Source organism: Cavia porcellus, unplaced genomic scaffold, assembly GCF_034190915.1.
Source record: "Cavia porcellus strain 051 isolate PalLab524CR breed Dunkin Hartley unplaced genomic scaffold, mCavPor4.1 scaffold_19, whole genome shotgun sequence".
Classification (NCBI taxonomy): domain Eukaryota; kingdom Metazoa; phylum Chordata; class Mammalia; order Rodentia; family Caviidae; genus Cavia; species Cavia porcellus.
In genome coordinates this window covers 10,886,589-10,900,904 of record NW_026947502.1, presented here as the reverse complement: position 1 = coordinate 10,900,904, position 14,316 = coordinate 10,886,589, and positions in this window count along the sequence as shown.

The window sequence follows — 14,316 nt, the reverse complement described above, 5'->3', positions numbered from 1 at the left end:
TCTAAAAGTTGAAAGAACAAGTTTTATTAGCCTTGAATTCACCTTGCCAATCTCATTACCCTCCAGTCCCAAGGACCCCAGGATAAGAGATTCATAGGAACATTCAGCTACCTGCAGAAGTCTCTATTGTCCCAACCTAAGGTCACCCTAGATTGCAGCAGATCATCACAACTGAGACTGCCCTGTGAGGATTCCCCTTGTGGGATCTGAAATATCCCTCAAGCATTCAACCTGAGCTAGGAAACCAGGGTTGAGATAATAATTAGCCAGACCCTGGCCCCCTCTTTGCACACTAGATTCCTGCTTTTTTGAGTGTGCCAGCCTAACTTCCCTCCCACTGAGTGACCACTCATATGGAGCCCTTTCCTATTTTTTTCTACTCTTTTTTATTCGGAGCTGGCCTGTACTTTGGCGGGCCAGGACAGGAGCCACTGGTGTTTACTGGGTGCTGCGCCATGCTGCGACCTGGAACACCTGGAAACCAAGCAACCCCTCCCACCCTGGTGAGCAGCTGTGAGCCTGCTTGCACATGGGCTGAGACTCAAACATCACATCCCCACAGCCCCGTTAGCAAGTGGGAGCCAGTGACCTGGACATCCCTTGAGAGGCTGACCATAGGCAATGTAGCAGATGGGGGGGGGGTACCTTCTACCATCTCTTTGAAGGCAAATACTTTTATCCCTGTTTTGCTTTGTTCTAATTAGTGGTGTTGTTTTAGCCTGTTTTGTTTTGTTGAACTCCAATATACATGAAAGTATGGACAGCTATTTTGAAGAGAAGGAGAGACTCTACAACAGCCATTAGTGACTTCCCTATTGTCTGATTGTGAAGACTTAAAATGCCTTCCTCATTCTGTTCAGATCCGTGGTATACTATATTGTTTTGTATGAATTCTCTGTATGAGAAGAAATAGACAACTATTTGGAAGAAAACAAGAGACAATATGATAGATAGTGAAGATCTCAGGTTGTCTAGTTTTGAAATTTATATCTCTTACATTGCTTTCTTATGTCCTATTCTGTTCTGTTTAACTTTACCCCCTTTAAAATTTAAATTTAAATTTAAAAAAAGAGCTGGCCAGCTCTTCATCAGCTTCTCAAACTAAAGTTCCTCAACGTTTGCTCTTACTTTTAATTAAACCCTATCCCTGAAAATGTGCTTTAGTTTTAACTCTCACCATTAGTAAACCAAAGACCCACACATACCAGTGACAGTTTCAGACTAAAGGGAACAATAGTGACAAGAAAAATAAAATCAACTTGGAGCACTGAAGTGAAAAAATGCTGTAAAGGATATTATTGAAATAATATTGGGCAATTAGGGAAAAATTAAAATGTGGAATATAAATTAGATTCAAGTACTAATTAACAAAGAAGTCTCCTGATGTTAGTAAACATGCTGTAAAATTCTATAAGAATACCCTGGTTCTTAGAAAATAAACATCAACATATTACGGTGATATAGTAGGTGGTATTTATTCTCAAATAAATAATAATAGTAAATTTACCATCATTTTTTAAATAAAAATGGGTAGGTGGGTGATAAAAGTTGCAAAAGTTAAGTAAAACGAAGTTGAGTTTAGGGTATGCAGGACTTCTGTGTATGATTCTTACAACTTTTTTGTGAATTATGATTATTAAAAAGTTACCAAGTAGAGGATTTAAGATTTCACTTAACAATAAATAAAGAGTAATCCAAGATAACTTTGAAGGAACAGCATACCAAGGAGAGTCATACCCTACAGATATTAAGCCTCATACAGATCTTTCAAAAATCATACCCTGGTAGACTCTAAGGACTGAAAAATCTATCTAAGGAAGAAAATGAAATGTCTAAAAGACACTCAACAATTACATATGCAAAAGGTGGAATTTCTGTCCCTTGTCAAAGGATTCATATTTCCAATATGTGATGCTGGAACAATTTTGCAACTGTTTCCAAAACATTAAACTCTATCTCTAATTTCTAGTTGGGCCAATCACATTTCAAGTACAAATAGGTAAACATAAACAAGCACATGTGTAACTAAAGAACAACAGTCAAAAATAAATTCCAAACATGAATATTAAAAAAAAAAAAAAAAGACAAATGATAAAACTGGTAAGGAAAATACCAGGGTTTGGTTTACCTCTGGTCCTCCAAAACCCTGAGGGTTGGGAGGTGACTGGGTAAGGAAGCAGTGTGCTCATCAGGGAAAAGGGGATGCACAACAGGAGGTTGGGGTGATCAAGAAGAAGCTGGCCACTAGAGGGCGCATCTCCCAGTTAGCCCCTTCCTTTGCTCTCTGCTTCCCACCCACCATGATGTGAGCAGCTCTCCTCCACCCAGGCCCTTCCCTCAAGATGTTTCTGCCTTGCAGCCAGCCTTCCTTCCTCTGAAACTTCTGGCACCATGTATCAAAACAAACCTTTCCTCCTTTAACTTGTAGGCATCAGACTGTGTGTCCAGCAGGAAGAAAGTGACTTAGTCACAGTTATTCTGATGCAGATTCTAAAGATCGCACTACAGTAAAAACAATAAATAAGTAAAATTAAGAGCAAATAAAACTTATCAAATAATTCACATCAATTACAGCAGACCAAAGTTTAACCTCAACATTTAAAAAGACAAACACTTTTAATATAAAAGTAGGCAAACACATGTAATGAATCAACTCATCAAAAAGAAACAGTGGTCTACAAACCCCTGAAAATATACTCAAACATTAGTCAAATAAATAAAAGTTAAATACTGCTGTAATTTTCCTTTATTAAACTGCTGACATTTTAAAAGAAAACTGACAGCATCCACATTCAGTAGGGCACAGGAAAATATGCACTCTAAAAAACACTAGCACAAGGATGAGCTGGCACAAACAGTTTGTGGTAACATTTAACACCGTGAATCAAGAGCTTCAAAGTTTCCCTTCATTTTCATTTTAAATTCTACTGCCATCAAACCTGAAAAAAATAGCACCATATGAGCCAGGAGTGGCGCTGCACACCTGTGATCTCTGCACTTTGAGAGACTGAGGCAGAAGAATGGAAAATTCAAGCTCAGCTTGAGTAACTAAGCAGGACCCTGTCTCAAAAAAAAAAATAAAAGGAAGAAAGACTTCCAACGAGGTAGTTCAGTATAAAGCTCTGGGTTCAACCTCTAGTACTAAGAAAGATCAACATTTAAAAATCTCTGAATGCCCAGCTAAACAGCAAGAAAACAGCATAAGGATTTATGAATACAGGATAGAAGGCTCCCAAGCCATTGAAATAAAATTTAAATAGATACTGAATGATGTGGGAAATGCTCATTGTACATTGTCAAGTAAAGCATGGATCCAGCTCTCATTCTCTGTCTCTCTTCATATATATGTATATATTAAATTGTTTTAATTTGGTAAAGAGATATAACTGTAGAGATAAAGAAAAAAATATGCAAACATATACCTATCTGGAAGGACATATAAGGATAATCATTGAAATATTTTATGTACTTCACTGGATGATAGGCTTATAATATTTACTTTTAGTTCTCTAAGTTTACATCTTTCAAATTATTTATAGTAAATAACAATTATAAAATGTGAAAAAAATCTTGACGGTTTTCAAACACAGGCTTTAATTGGCATTACTGATTACTACTGTACAAAATCACAGAAATACATGACACAGGATACAAAGTCAAGTATGCAAGAACACACAAAAAAAATGTAGTGTTTTTGATGGGGTAGTGAGGAATATTTTTCTGGCTTCCATTTTACTGTTCTTACCCAACTTAATGAGTGTCTACTCAAACAGGTTAAGACACAAAGAAACCCACCTTAATAGGAACAAACAGAATAAGATTCAAATATGCCGAACATCTACAATTTTATAGCATGTCATCAATAATGTTGTATCCTCCATCTCTTAAATTCCTAATGTGGTAACTAGTAAACAATCAATGAGAAAGTCTAGGATACAAGTTATCCTTTGCATAGACTCTAGCACTAAAATCAGGTAGGTGACTGGACTCCACAGAAAATAGCTAAGTGAGGAATTCTACATGGGAAAAAGGGGGCACAGGGCCCTGCTCATCCCAACTTTCAATGTCACCCAAGGCATTGTTCCTCAAAGGCAAGTTTATGAATCTGCAGGACCACATGAGAGCTTATGAGAAATGTAGCATTTCAGGCCCACCATACCCCTACTGATCTACTGTAGGCATTTAAATAAGATCCCAGGTGATCAGTAAGCATCTTAAATGTTGAGCACTGAGAAGTACAACTCTCAATTCCTACCTTCCCGTGGGAAGGAAAACGGAGGCGAGGGTGGCTGAAATGCTGGACATGCTTACTAAACACAGATCGTGGCCCTCACTGATGATGTGGGGACATGCCCCCTCAGTGAAAGGCTCTGTTCATCTGCACACACCTCTGTTCCTCAGGCTGGTCTACTAGAAAAGGCAGGTCATGGTACAGCACATGCAGGCCAGGTCATAGGAGGACTGGAGGCAGAAGAGCAAAACTCCCACAAAACTAATCCTGTGCTTTCCTCATTACTCAGTTTTCACCAGCCAGATTCCAGCCAGAGCTGAACTGAGGTCACTACCTAGTTCCCAGGCCAAAGGCACAGTGTTGGAAGAAACAACTGCCTCTTCTGTGACCTGAAGAACACTTGCAGAAACAATGGGAATCAGTGAGTACTTTCTCTCTTGAACAAGGTAGGGGCCTATTTGTTCAACACCACCTGTGAGCTGTGTGAACAGAGCAATGCCAATTAAACTACATAATCCAGTTTCCTATCTATAATGTATGTATCATTCAAACCCACAGTTCACAGACTACCATTCTGAATCCAAAAGCTCTAAAAGTAAGAGCTTTTCAAAACCAATTTGGTACTAAATTTGACCTGACATGAACTCACCTAGCAATGCAAGGTGACCTGAACCAACACGGGACCTTTGGTCCTGGTAAGGTAATAATTTGTACAATGCAAATGTTTTGTTGACAAGTTAACATGCTCTTATCAAAACAGGAAGTCTTGTCGTCTGTGACCCTACTGGGAAATATACTGCACTGAGCAAAATGAAGGATAGAGAAAGGAAGCAGGGTGATCCCTTGCAAATGGGAAGGGGAACAAGAGACAGAGGGGGAGGTGAGGAAGGCAAAGGGGGTTAAAAAAAGAGAATCTAGGAAAAGTAGAAATAGAGCATTTTAAAATAAGGAAGGGATCAAGCACTGGAGGAGGGAGGGATGAGATAGTGGACAAAGAAGAATGACAATGCCTTATGTACATATATAACCTCCCCATGATAAAGGCAATCGTTAGATATTACAAACACGTACTAACAAAAAATAGATGATTAATAGCCATATTTTAAAAACTTAAATTTTGACACACATTTGCCATGAAGGATTACAATAAAGGACTGAAGACTGAAATCCTGTATTACTTAAAATCACATGGAAATCATAAAGATTAAACATGTGAAGTGTCTAGTTCAATATCTAGAATAGAATGGACATCCAAAATGCATTACTTTCCTTAAATCTCTCTCTTCCTCTTGAAATCTCTTTATGTGTTTTTAAATGTTCCCATGGCAGAGATGCATGCAAATGTGTATTTTAACTATCCAAAGTTTTAATGTTTTACACTAAGAGATTCAGGGTAATCATGACTATGTATAGTAAAGAACTGAAACACAGCACAATGGTATTATGTGAATGAGCTATAAAAATAAAAATAAAGCAAGTCATAACTCATTATCTGTCTCTCTAGAAAAGAGACACAGAGAGAGAGACAGAGAGACAGAGACAGAGAAAGACAGAGACAGAGAGAGACCTCAGTTCATCAAAGTTTTTGTTAACAAACAGTTTGGTAATAAAAACCTTCAACAAAATTTCACTTCCATTCACAAACTCCATATCAGATTAAAAACACCACTGCAGCCCATTTTGTCACGCAAACACAAATGCAGCCATCTTTCCCAAAATTTTAAAACAAATTAAGTTCCTCAACCAAATTCTGATCTGCACATATATACATGCATACATATGTATATATAATTGGTAACAGCATTTCATGGAAAGGTCCGTCATAACTAGTAGTAAAGACTCTGAGCTTGGATATGGCAGACGGGCTTGTATCTCAGTGTGTCTCCAAAACCCATGCATTCACAGGTGGGAGTTTCGCTCGTAGGTGGGGCTTTTTGAGAAGTCGCTGGATGAATATGAATGTGTGAGGACTGTGTTAGTTTGCTAATTGGTTTAACATAGTTCTTCATGTGGATAATGGGAAGGCCCATCCTACATGTGTGTGGCACTGACCAATAGGCTTGTAGCCTGAGTTAAAATATAAGAAAAGACTGGTTTGCTGCTTCCTGCATGCAAGCCATGGACTGTTTCTCCTCTTCCATGTCACCCTGCCTCGAAGCCAGTGGACTGTGATTGAAAGCTCTACAAACTGAGATAAAATAAATCTTTCTTCTTCTAACTTGTGAGTGTCAGACATTCTGTTCCAACAATAAGAAAGTAATTAAGTCATGTGGGTTCAAATTTGCACTCTACTTATGAATAGCTAAATGAGCCCTTGTTCATTACTCGGATAAATCATTGTAATTGAACTTCAGTTTTCTGAGCTATAAAATAAGTGTTAGAAGTATGCATCCCTTCAAAATTTCCACGAAAGATTAAAGAAAGTGATATATGTACAACACATAGGGTTATGTTTCAAATAACAAGGAAATAATCGCTTAAAAATTGAACCTATTACATTACAGATTCAAGTTAGACTAGATACTACAATTCATTAGACACAAAGTGTCTGAAAAATTACTTCAGTCCCACATTTGTACGTATCAAAATATATTTGTTAGGTTAATTTATACATTATTTGGATTTAACACTAACAAACAGGTTTTAAGAGCTGCCTAACATGTTTTGACATGTTACCAGCTATTGGCCACATTCTCACACTAAACTAGAATCTTGTAAATATTTAATTTGTCAAAAACCATAAAATAATTACTATATTACACTTCTACCTATAAAATCATAACCCAAAGACTAAGATACTGCTTAATAAACAGAGAATCTAATTGCTCCTTTGTGTAGAATCTCTCAATTAGGCCTAAAATAATGGTAAATTCCATTTATTCTTTCCATCTAAATTTGGGAAAAATTAAGAAACCAATGAGGCACACTTGATTTTATACATTACCACATTTTAATTAAATCTCTCAGAACCTATAATAATATATATGGGTCTAATTAACTAACTCATCAAGCTTGTAAGTGGACCACCGAGTAAAATATTTGAATTTAAGCAAGGCAAGATTATTAAAAATGACAATTTGGCAAAATGTGTTTAAATCTGTAAGGAAAACTGGCCTTTCTGTCCATAATGATTCTGGCTTTCTTTAAATAAACTTTCCTATTTAGAGAAGCCTGCCTTTCAAAGGGAGATGAACAATACTGATAATTGTTATTCTACAAATGATTCAGCCTTCTGTGATTCAGAAGTTTGGTGGTGTCACTGTGAGCTATAACGCAAAAGATAGAGTGGGACAGTTGAAGGGAACAACAAGAGCCTGCCAAGCAGGAGCTGAAAATTCTGGAAAGAAGAAGCTAGTGCATTGATGGCAGTGTCTGTGTCAGGTATAACTTGGTTATACCTTTAGTTAAATATTTATTGCATGCTGGACACTGAATATCCAGGAGTCCTGCAGCAAGGACCATGTAGTCTGAGTCATGGAAACATAAGCCAAAAATCACAAAGATTAATGCTCCCCAAACAGAGATGACCAGTGACTGAAGTTATAGCCATAAGAAGTACCAGCAAACAATATTAAAAAAAAAAATAAGTGTGCCACTTGGTCAAAGTCTTGAGTAAGTACAGCACAGACAGACAAAGATTCTGCCAGATTAGCACTGCTAGCATTGGATGGCTGAGACATTAGGAACGGAAAAAAAGTATTATAATCTGCAAATTCCCTGTATCCATAAATGTGTTTTATGACAGTAAAATATGAGCAAAGCCAAACGATGTATCCATGACCACCTGCAGAACTGCCCAGGCAATGCGTTGAAGACATTCTTTCCTTTTCTATAGTCACTAGCCAAAGATCAGGACAGTTTTGAACTGAGGTCACATCTGCCCTTATTCAACTGCCTTATTATTCTCAGATACCTCTAAATACAGTGAAAGAATAATTTCTAAAAAATTAAAAACAAAGGGGGGGGGCGTGAGCCAGGAGTGGAGCCAGTAAAGAAAGAATTTGATTTAAAAAATTAAAACCTGACTTAGGTCTGGTGCTCTTTCGGCAGGCACAGCATCCAGTGATACCCGGATAAACACATGTTCATTTTAAAGCCGAAGGTTTTTTCAACCAGGTAGCATTGCCAAAATTGAAGGCTAAAAAATCAGGAACTATATTTTTATACTTTATCTTGGAAGGGTGGACAATAGAAAGATTTCTCCTTTCTAATGTTAAGTGAATGGAAACAAATTTTTCTGTGTCCCGGTTGTGGTAAATGACTAGATGGCCCACTAAAGCGGTGTAGTTCATTTTCCAGGAGGAAGAAAGGTTGAAATCCACCAGACAAGGCATTTATAACAAGATTACAAGTTCTAGGGAGAGCGTAGTGTGCATTCAGCCTGTTTGAACAAGTGAGTGAATTAAAGGAAGGCTTTAGACCTCAAATTTTAAAAAAAGTAAAGAGATATGTCAATTCAACTTTGGTACCAAAATCCAAGATTAATGCCAAGAAGGAAAATGCCACAATGCATATGAATGCTGTCGGTGACCTTCTTTAGAAAATGGGGAAAATATTAGCAGTCCCTGAACCATTGTGGGCCTATACATGATCGATAGGGCTCTTTCTCTGCAGCACACCACCACTACCGGATAATGAGGCTAACAGTAGCTGCTCACACTGACGGAGTGTGTGCTCTGTACCAGAGACTACACTCAGGGCTAAACTTGCATTTTCTAATTAGATCTTTACCATAGCCACATTATCATTCTTAAACCTCTACACAGATTAGGGAAGCACAGAGAGGAGATTATGCAATTTGCCAATAATATGCACACACTGGAATTAGCACTGAGGTCCATCTGGTACCAAAGTCTACCATTAAACACTGGCTGCAGCACCACATCCCTCAATGCCACCTAACAGTGCACATGTGACAATGTGTCTCAGAGACTCCCTGCACTGGAGACGCGGTTCCCATGGTTTAAAATAATTCCTCATGTGGAAAACCCAGAGCCCCAAATCTGAAGACTACTCTTGAAAACTACCTTATTTTCATTTGAGTGTGATTTGATTTCCTCCCTTGTGATCGATCTTTCTTAATTCTCTTAGAAGGCTGTTTGTAAACCACAGACTGGCCCAAGCTGTCCTTCCAAGCTGGGAAAGTGGGCCAATTAGAAGGCCATCAAGAGTAGCCAGCCACTGATAAGAGAGAACAAAGACTCTCTGATGCATCAGATGTCTTCAGTGTCAGCAATTTGCTGAAATATTGTAACTTTACAGTCAATTCCCATTATCCACCTGAGAATTCGTCACTCTGCAGATTCATCCTGAAGCCCCCGAAGCTTTATGACCAATGTGTCTCCAAAGCTCCACCCAGCTCGCCCACTCCAAAGCTACTTCTTTCCCCTAGGTAGCACCAGCCAAGTGATGGGATGCCCTGAACTCCACAGTGGCTCCATTCTGGGCCAGTAGCATTTTTTCCATCATTTATATTTAGATCTCTGCTATGCCTTCTCTCAAACCCCGTGTACCCCCTGATCTAGAGACAGGAAAGGGCATAATCTGCAAAACAGTGATTGATTCAATTTGGTTAGAGTCAAGAACATGTGTGTCTATTTACTTTAGGAGGTAGACTCATTCATTGATCCAGTTTACAGAATATTTGAATTCTATAAAAATTGTTAAAATCCTTTTGAAAAAGGAGAGAAACTGAAAAATATGGCTGAAGATCCGTCATTGGATTTCGATTTATCTAAGCATTGACTCTTTTCCTATTCAAGAGCCAGAAATCTTGGAAGTTCTGGGGCTACAAATCAAAGATGATCTGATCTGTCTGTGGTTCCTTCCAAGGCGTTAGGTACCAAAATGCACCTGACCATTTTCTTTAGGTCAGTTTTCTAATCAGCAACAGAGACAACAGCAGGACTACTTCCAACTACTCAAGGAGCCATCTATGAAACATGCATGTATTAGAAACACTGCAAATTCTCAGTTAACACCAGCAACCCTCATTATCATCACTGCTAGCAGTAGCTGCAGTTACTACTGTTACTAGCAGTAATAATAGCAGCTGTGGTGGTGGTAATGGCAGCAGTAGAAACTGTTCCACTAGAGAAAGGTGCAAGCTACAAGTGTTGGACACATTTTGAATACTTGTTAACGCCCATACACAAATATTATGTTTAAGAACCACACATATTTGTAGACTTTTAATACATGCTCTGCCTCGAGCTATGAATATCTAATAGCATCTTACTCTGAACTAAGGTCTGGAATCGCTAATTAAGATGCACTCCATGTATTTATTCTTTGAAGATATTAATTCCAGGGAATTGCTTAATGTTTTCTTAATCTATTTAAGGATTCAAAACATGAGTGGAATTTCCTGGGACCCTAATAACATGAGATATAAGGCCACTTCCTTTTAAATGAAAATAAAATCTATATGTCTATCTCTCTTCCTAATATAGTTACTAATAGAGTCCTAATGCTTTGATCTCCCACTTGAGAAATATCAAAACATCTTTAATATGCAAATCAAGGCAGGGGCTTATAAGGTCATCTACAAAAGATTTCTTCCCCTTACAACAATAATTGGAAAGTCTTATAGGGGCCCTGAGAATCACTGCTTTAAAAATAATTCTACTACCATTAAAAATCCACTAGCTTATCCTTAGTCACATTTCAAAATAAAATTTAGATATTAAATAATATTGACAAGTTCAAAAACTGCTTTGACCACCTCTACATCAATCCCTTTGACTTGGAATAGGCATTGGTAGAAATCATTAGTTCATTTATTTTGTCAAAAATCTCAGGCAGCATGCCAGGATGTACAAACACCAGAGGAGCTTACATTTAGTTCCCATTTCTACTGGGACGCAGATTTCCCATAATGCTCTTTATCAATGCCAGCTCAGGTCAGACTGTTATAAGGAGGAATAAGAAGGCACTTAAAAATAAACATCATTAGAATTAATGTGAGGATTTTGAAAGATGAGTAGCGGGGAAAGGAGAAGTATATTTCTTCCCAAGCAATGTGATGAACTCTGAACAGCTTTTGCACATTCGCAGGGTTTATCAACTCATACGCCTTTCTTTGTTCATTCAGTGAATGCCCATCAGGTTTTTACCCTCTGACAGCCACGCTCTCCACGCTGGGGTCACAGTAATAAAGCATTTCAAAAGGAGGTCCTGAGAGTTTCCAGGCTACCAGGGAAGACAGAGAGGAAATAACTCATTGCACAAACTGGAAGTTATGATAGCTATGGTAGAAGAATATAACAGGGAGAAATGGGAAGGAAGAAAGAGAAACCAAGTAGGCGGGAGAGGATTTCACAGAGGAAATGACATTTACACTAAATGATGGCATAAGTGGGGTTTGACCCATTTCCCATGTGGCAGGAAATTGGAGGAATCACCCATGGGGAGGGTGCATGGTGGAGATGCATCCAGAGAGATGTATAACTAAGACAAAGGCTGTGGAGTTTAATGTGCACCTGCTTTGAACAGAAAGGGGACAGGAGCAAAATAAGTAGAAAGTTAAAAACCTAATAGTTTATTGTAAGTGTGTGCCGTCTGACTTTTTCTTTTAATAGATTTTTAGAATGCAGCTTTTCCCTTTGCTAGATGGTCTGAGGTAGCATGCTTTGTTTTGTTTTATCAAGTGTTGATACCCTGAATCCCTGCAAGAGAATCAGCTAAATGATGTTAAAAATAAAGAACTGCACAGAAGTTGTATCACCTCAGAGCCTAGGTATTTGGAGAACAGGAATAAGCTCTCAGAGCAGAACTCTCCAGAGCCACCATATTCTAAAATAGCCTGTGCCTGGCCAGTACACAACAGGCTGGACAGGGGACAGGCTTGGTGAAACAGACCATGTTCAGAGGAGGCTGCATCCCATGGAACCAAAGACCAGGAAGGCATCAGACAAGGACAACAGGCAAGGGCTGCCAGGACAAGGACAACTCTTCTCAGGGAGCACAGGAATGGACACACTTTTAAGGTGTTTCACTTTCAAAATATCACCTCCGGAATACTCACTGGCAAGCCTTTGCCACAGCTGTCATATGAAAGTACCACAGGGTTAAGGGTCACACACAGCACAAATAATCTCACAACTCTGGAGGCTGGCAGTTCGAGGCCATGGAGTTGGTAGGTTTTGTGTCTCCCCAGGACTCCTTCCCTTGACTGTCTTCTCCCTGTATCTTCACAAGGTGTGTTTCCTAATATTTATTCTCGTACATATGATAATCATATTAGATTAGGGCTCACGCTAGTCACCATACCTTACCTTTGCAAACATCCTATCTCCAAATAGTCAAGTTCTAAGATACTAAATATTAGAAAATCAACTCATGAATTTGAGGGAGAAAAAATTCAGATTTGGATGGTTAGTCCTGACTTCTAGCATGACTGGCTTGACAGAGGCCTAGGACCTTGGTAAAGCTTGGGTGTATTTAACTGCACCCTAAGAAGTACTTGGGACATATATCTGTTCCCCATACTGATCCTCTTTGGTTTTTGTTTTTTGTTTGTTGTTTTTCTCTGTCTGCTTCCCGGCTCTAGGAGATGAGCAACTTTCTGCTGTGAGGACTTTCTCCCTTGAAAGTATGTATGTCAGCAAGGGAGAGCTGACAAATGCAAACGTGTAAATGATCTTACCATTCTTTCATTTCTCTTCAAGTTTGTACATCATGCAGCAGGATGTCTTCCTTCACCCCCTTTGATGCTGGGTCTCAATGTGAGGAAAATCAGTCTTACCTGTCACACTAACTGGGGGCACCTGTGCGGCACATAGTTTTAGGGTCTGTCCAGCTGCTTGTGCGACTCTCCCCCAGGGTGGTCCTTTGGGGTCAGCCACAAGGGCAGGGGCTCTGCCTGAGTTCTGTCAGGCTATCTTTAGTTGTTTTTGGACTTTAAACACATCAGTCATTCCTGTTATTTCTTAATATACAATCATCTATTTCTCATCTTTGCATAATTTAGTTTAAAATATGAGGCTGGCCAAAACTTCATTTTTATCTAATAGAACAATTAAACTAAATTCAAGCAAATTAGGTGATCAGTAATGTCTCTTCCAGAACATAAGTATTTGATAATTGGATTGCTAATTAACAAGAATATTGCTTGAATGGAAAATATTAACAATTCAAACCTGAGAAGATAAGGTAAAGCTATGTTATTTGGTCCCTAAGTTGTTCTCAACAATATGACAGCAATGTATGATTGTGTCATTTTCAACAAATCAGTGCAACATAAAGCACTTTTTTCTGACTAAAAATAAAATCCTAATGAATCATTGATATGATTTTGAAATTTAGCCAGTGCCTCACGAAACAAATTAGCCCCTATTTTTTGGCTTGAAAAGTAGTGACAGAAACCTTTCCACCTATTCAATGGTATTTTGTTTTGATGACTTCTTTTCTTAATCTTAAAATAATTTGTTTAAACAGCTATTTCAGAAGTAAATGCAAAATGTGGGAGTATAAAATGTCCTTCCTTAACAGCTGCCCATAACCATTTACATATCGGCTCCCAAGGGATGTTACCAGGACGCAAAAACACAAGAGCATGATACCAAGCATCAGTCAAGTTGTGGACTCCAGAATCTGACAGACACAAGCCCTCGCCATTTCACTCTTTCAAGTTGACATAAAAATCATAGATGATGGATGGGTGTCCTGGTTCCAGTGAGAAACCGTAAGATCCAGAGCTTCACAGAGAACTAGCATTGGCTAAATTCTTCGGCAATACTCCCTAATCCAGTGGTCCTCAGTCTGTAGTGTCTGGTCCAGCAGTATCAGCAGCACTGGGGATGTATTTACAGTGTAAATTCTGCAGCCCTCTCGTAGACTTTTCCAATCAGAAATGCTTAGGTCATGGGGGACCATGGTTTTTACAAGCTCTTAAAAAGACTATCTTTATTCTTGCTCAAATTTCAGAACCACTGATCCAGTCCATAGGGCCCAAATGGAGGGCTCCTTGAGGGTCAACCATCAGTGGGAGCTCAGGGAAGGGAGCATGGAGAAAGATATGGAAAGAAGGAATCAGCATGTGAATCTGGGGGTAAACAACTGGTGAGGGTGTATTTCAGCCTGGG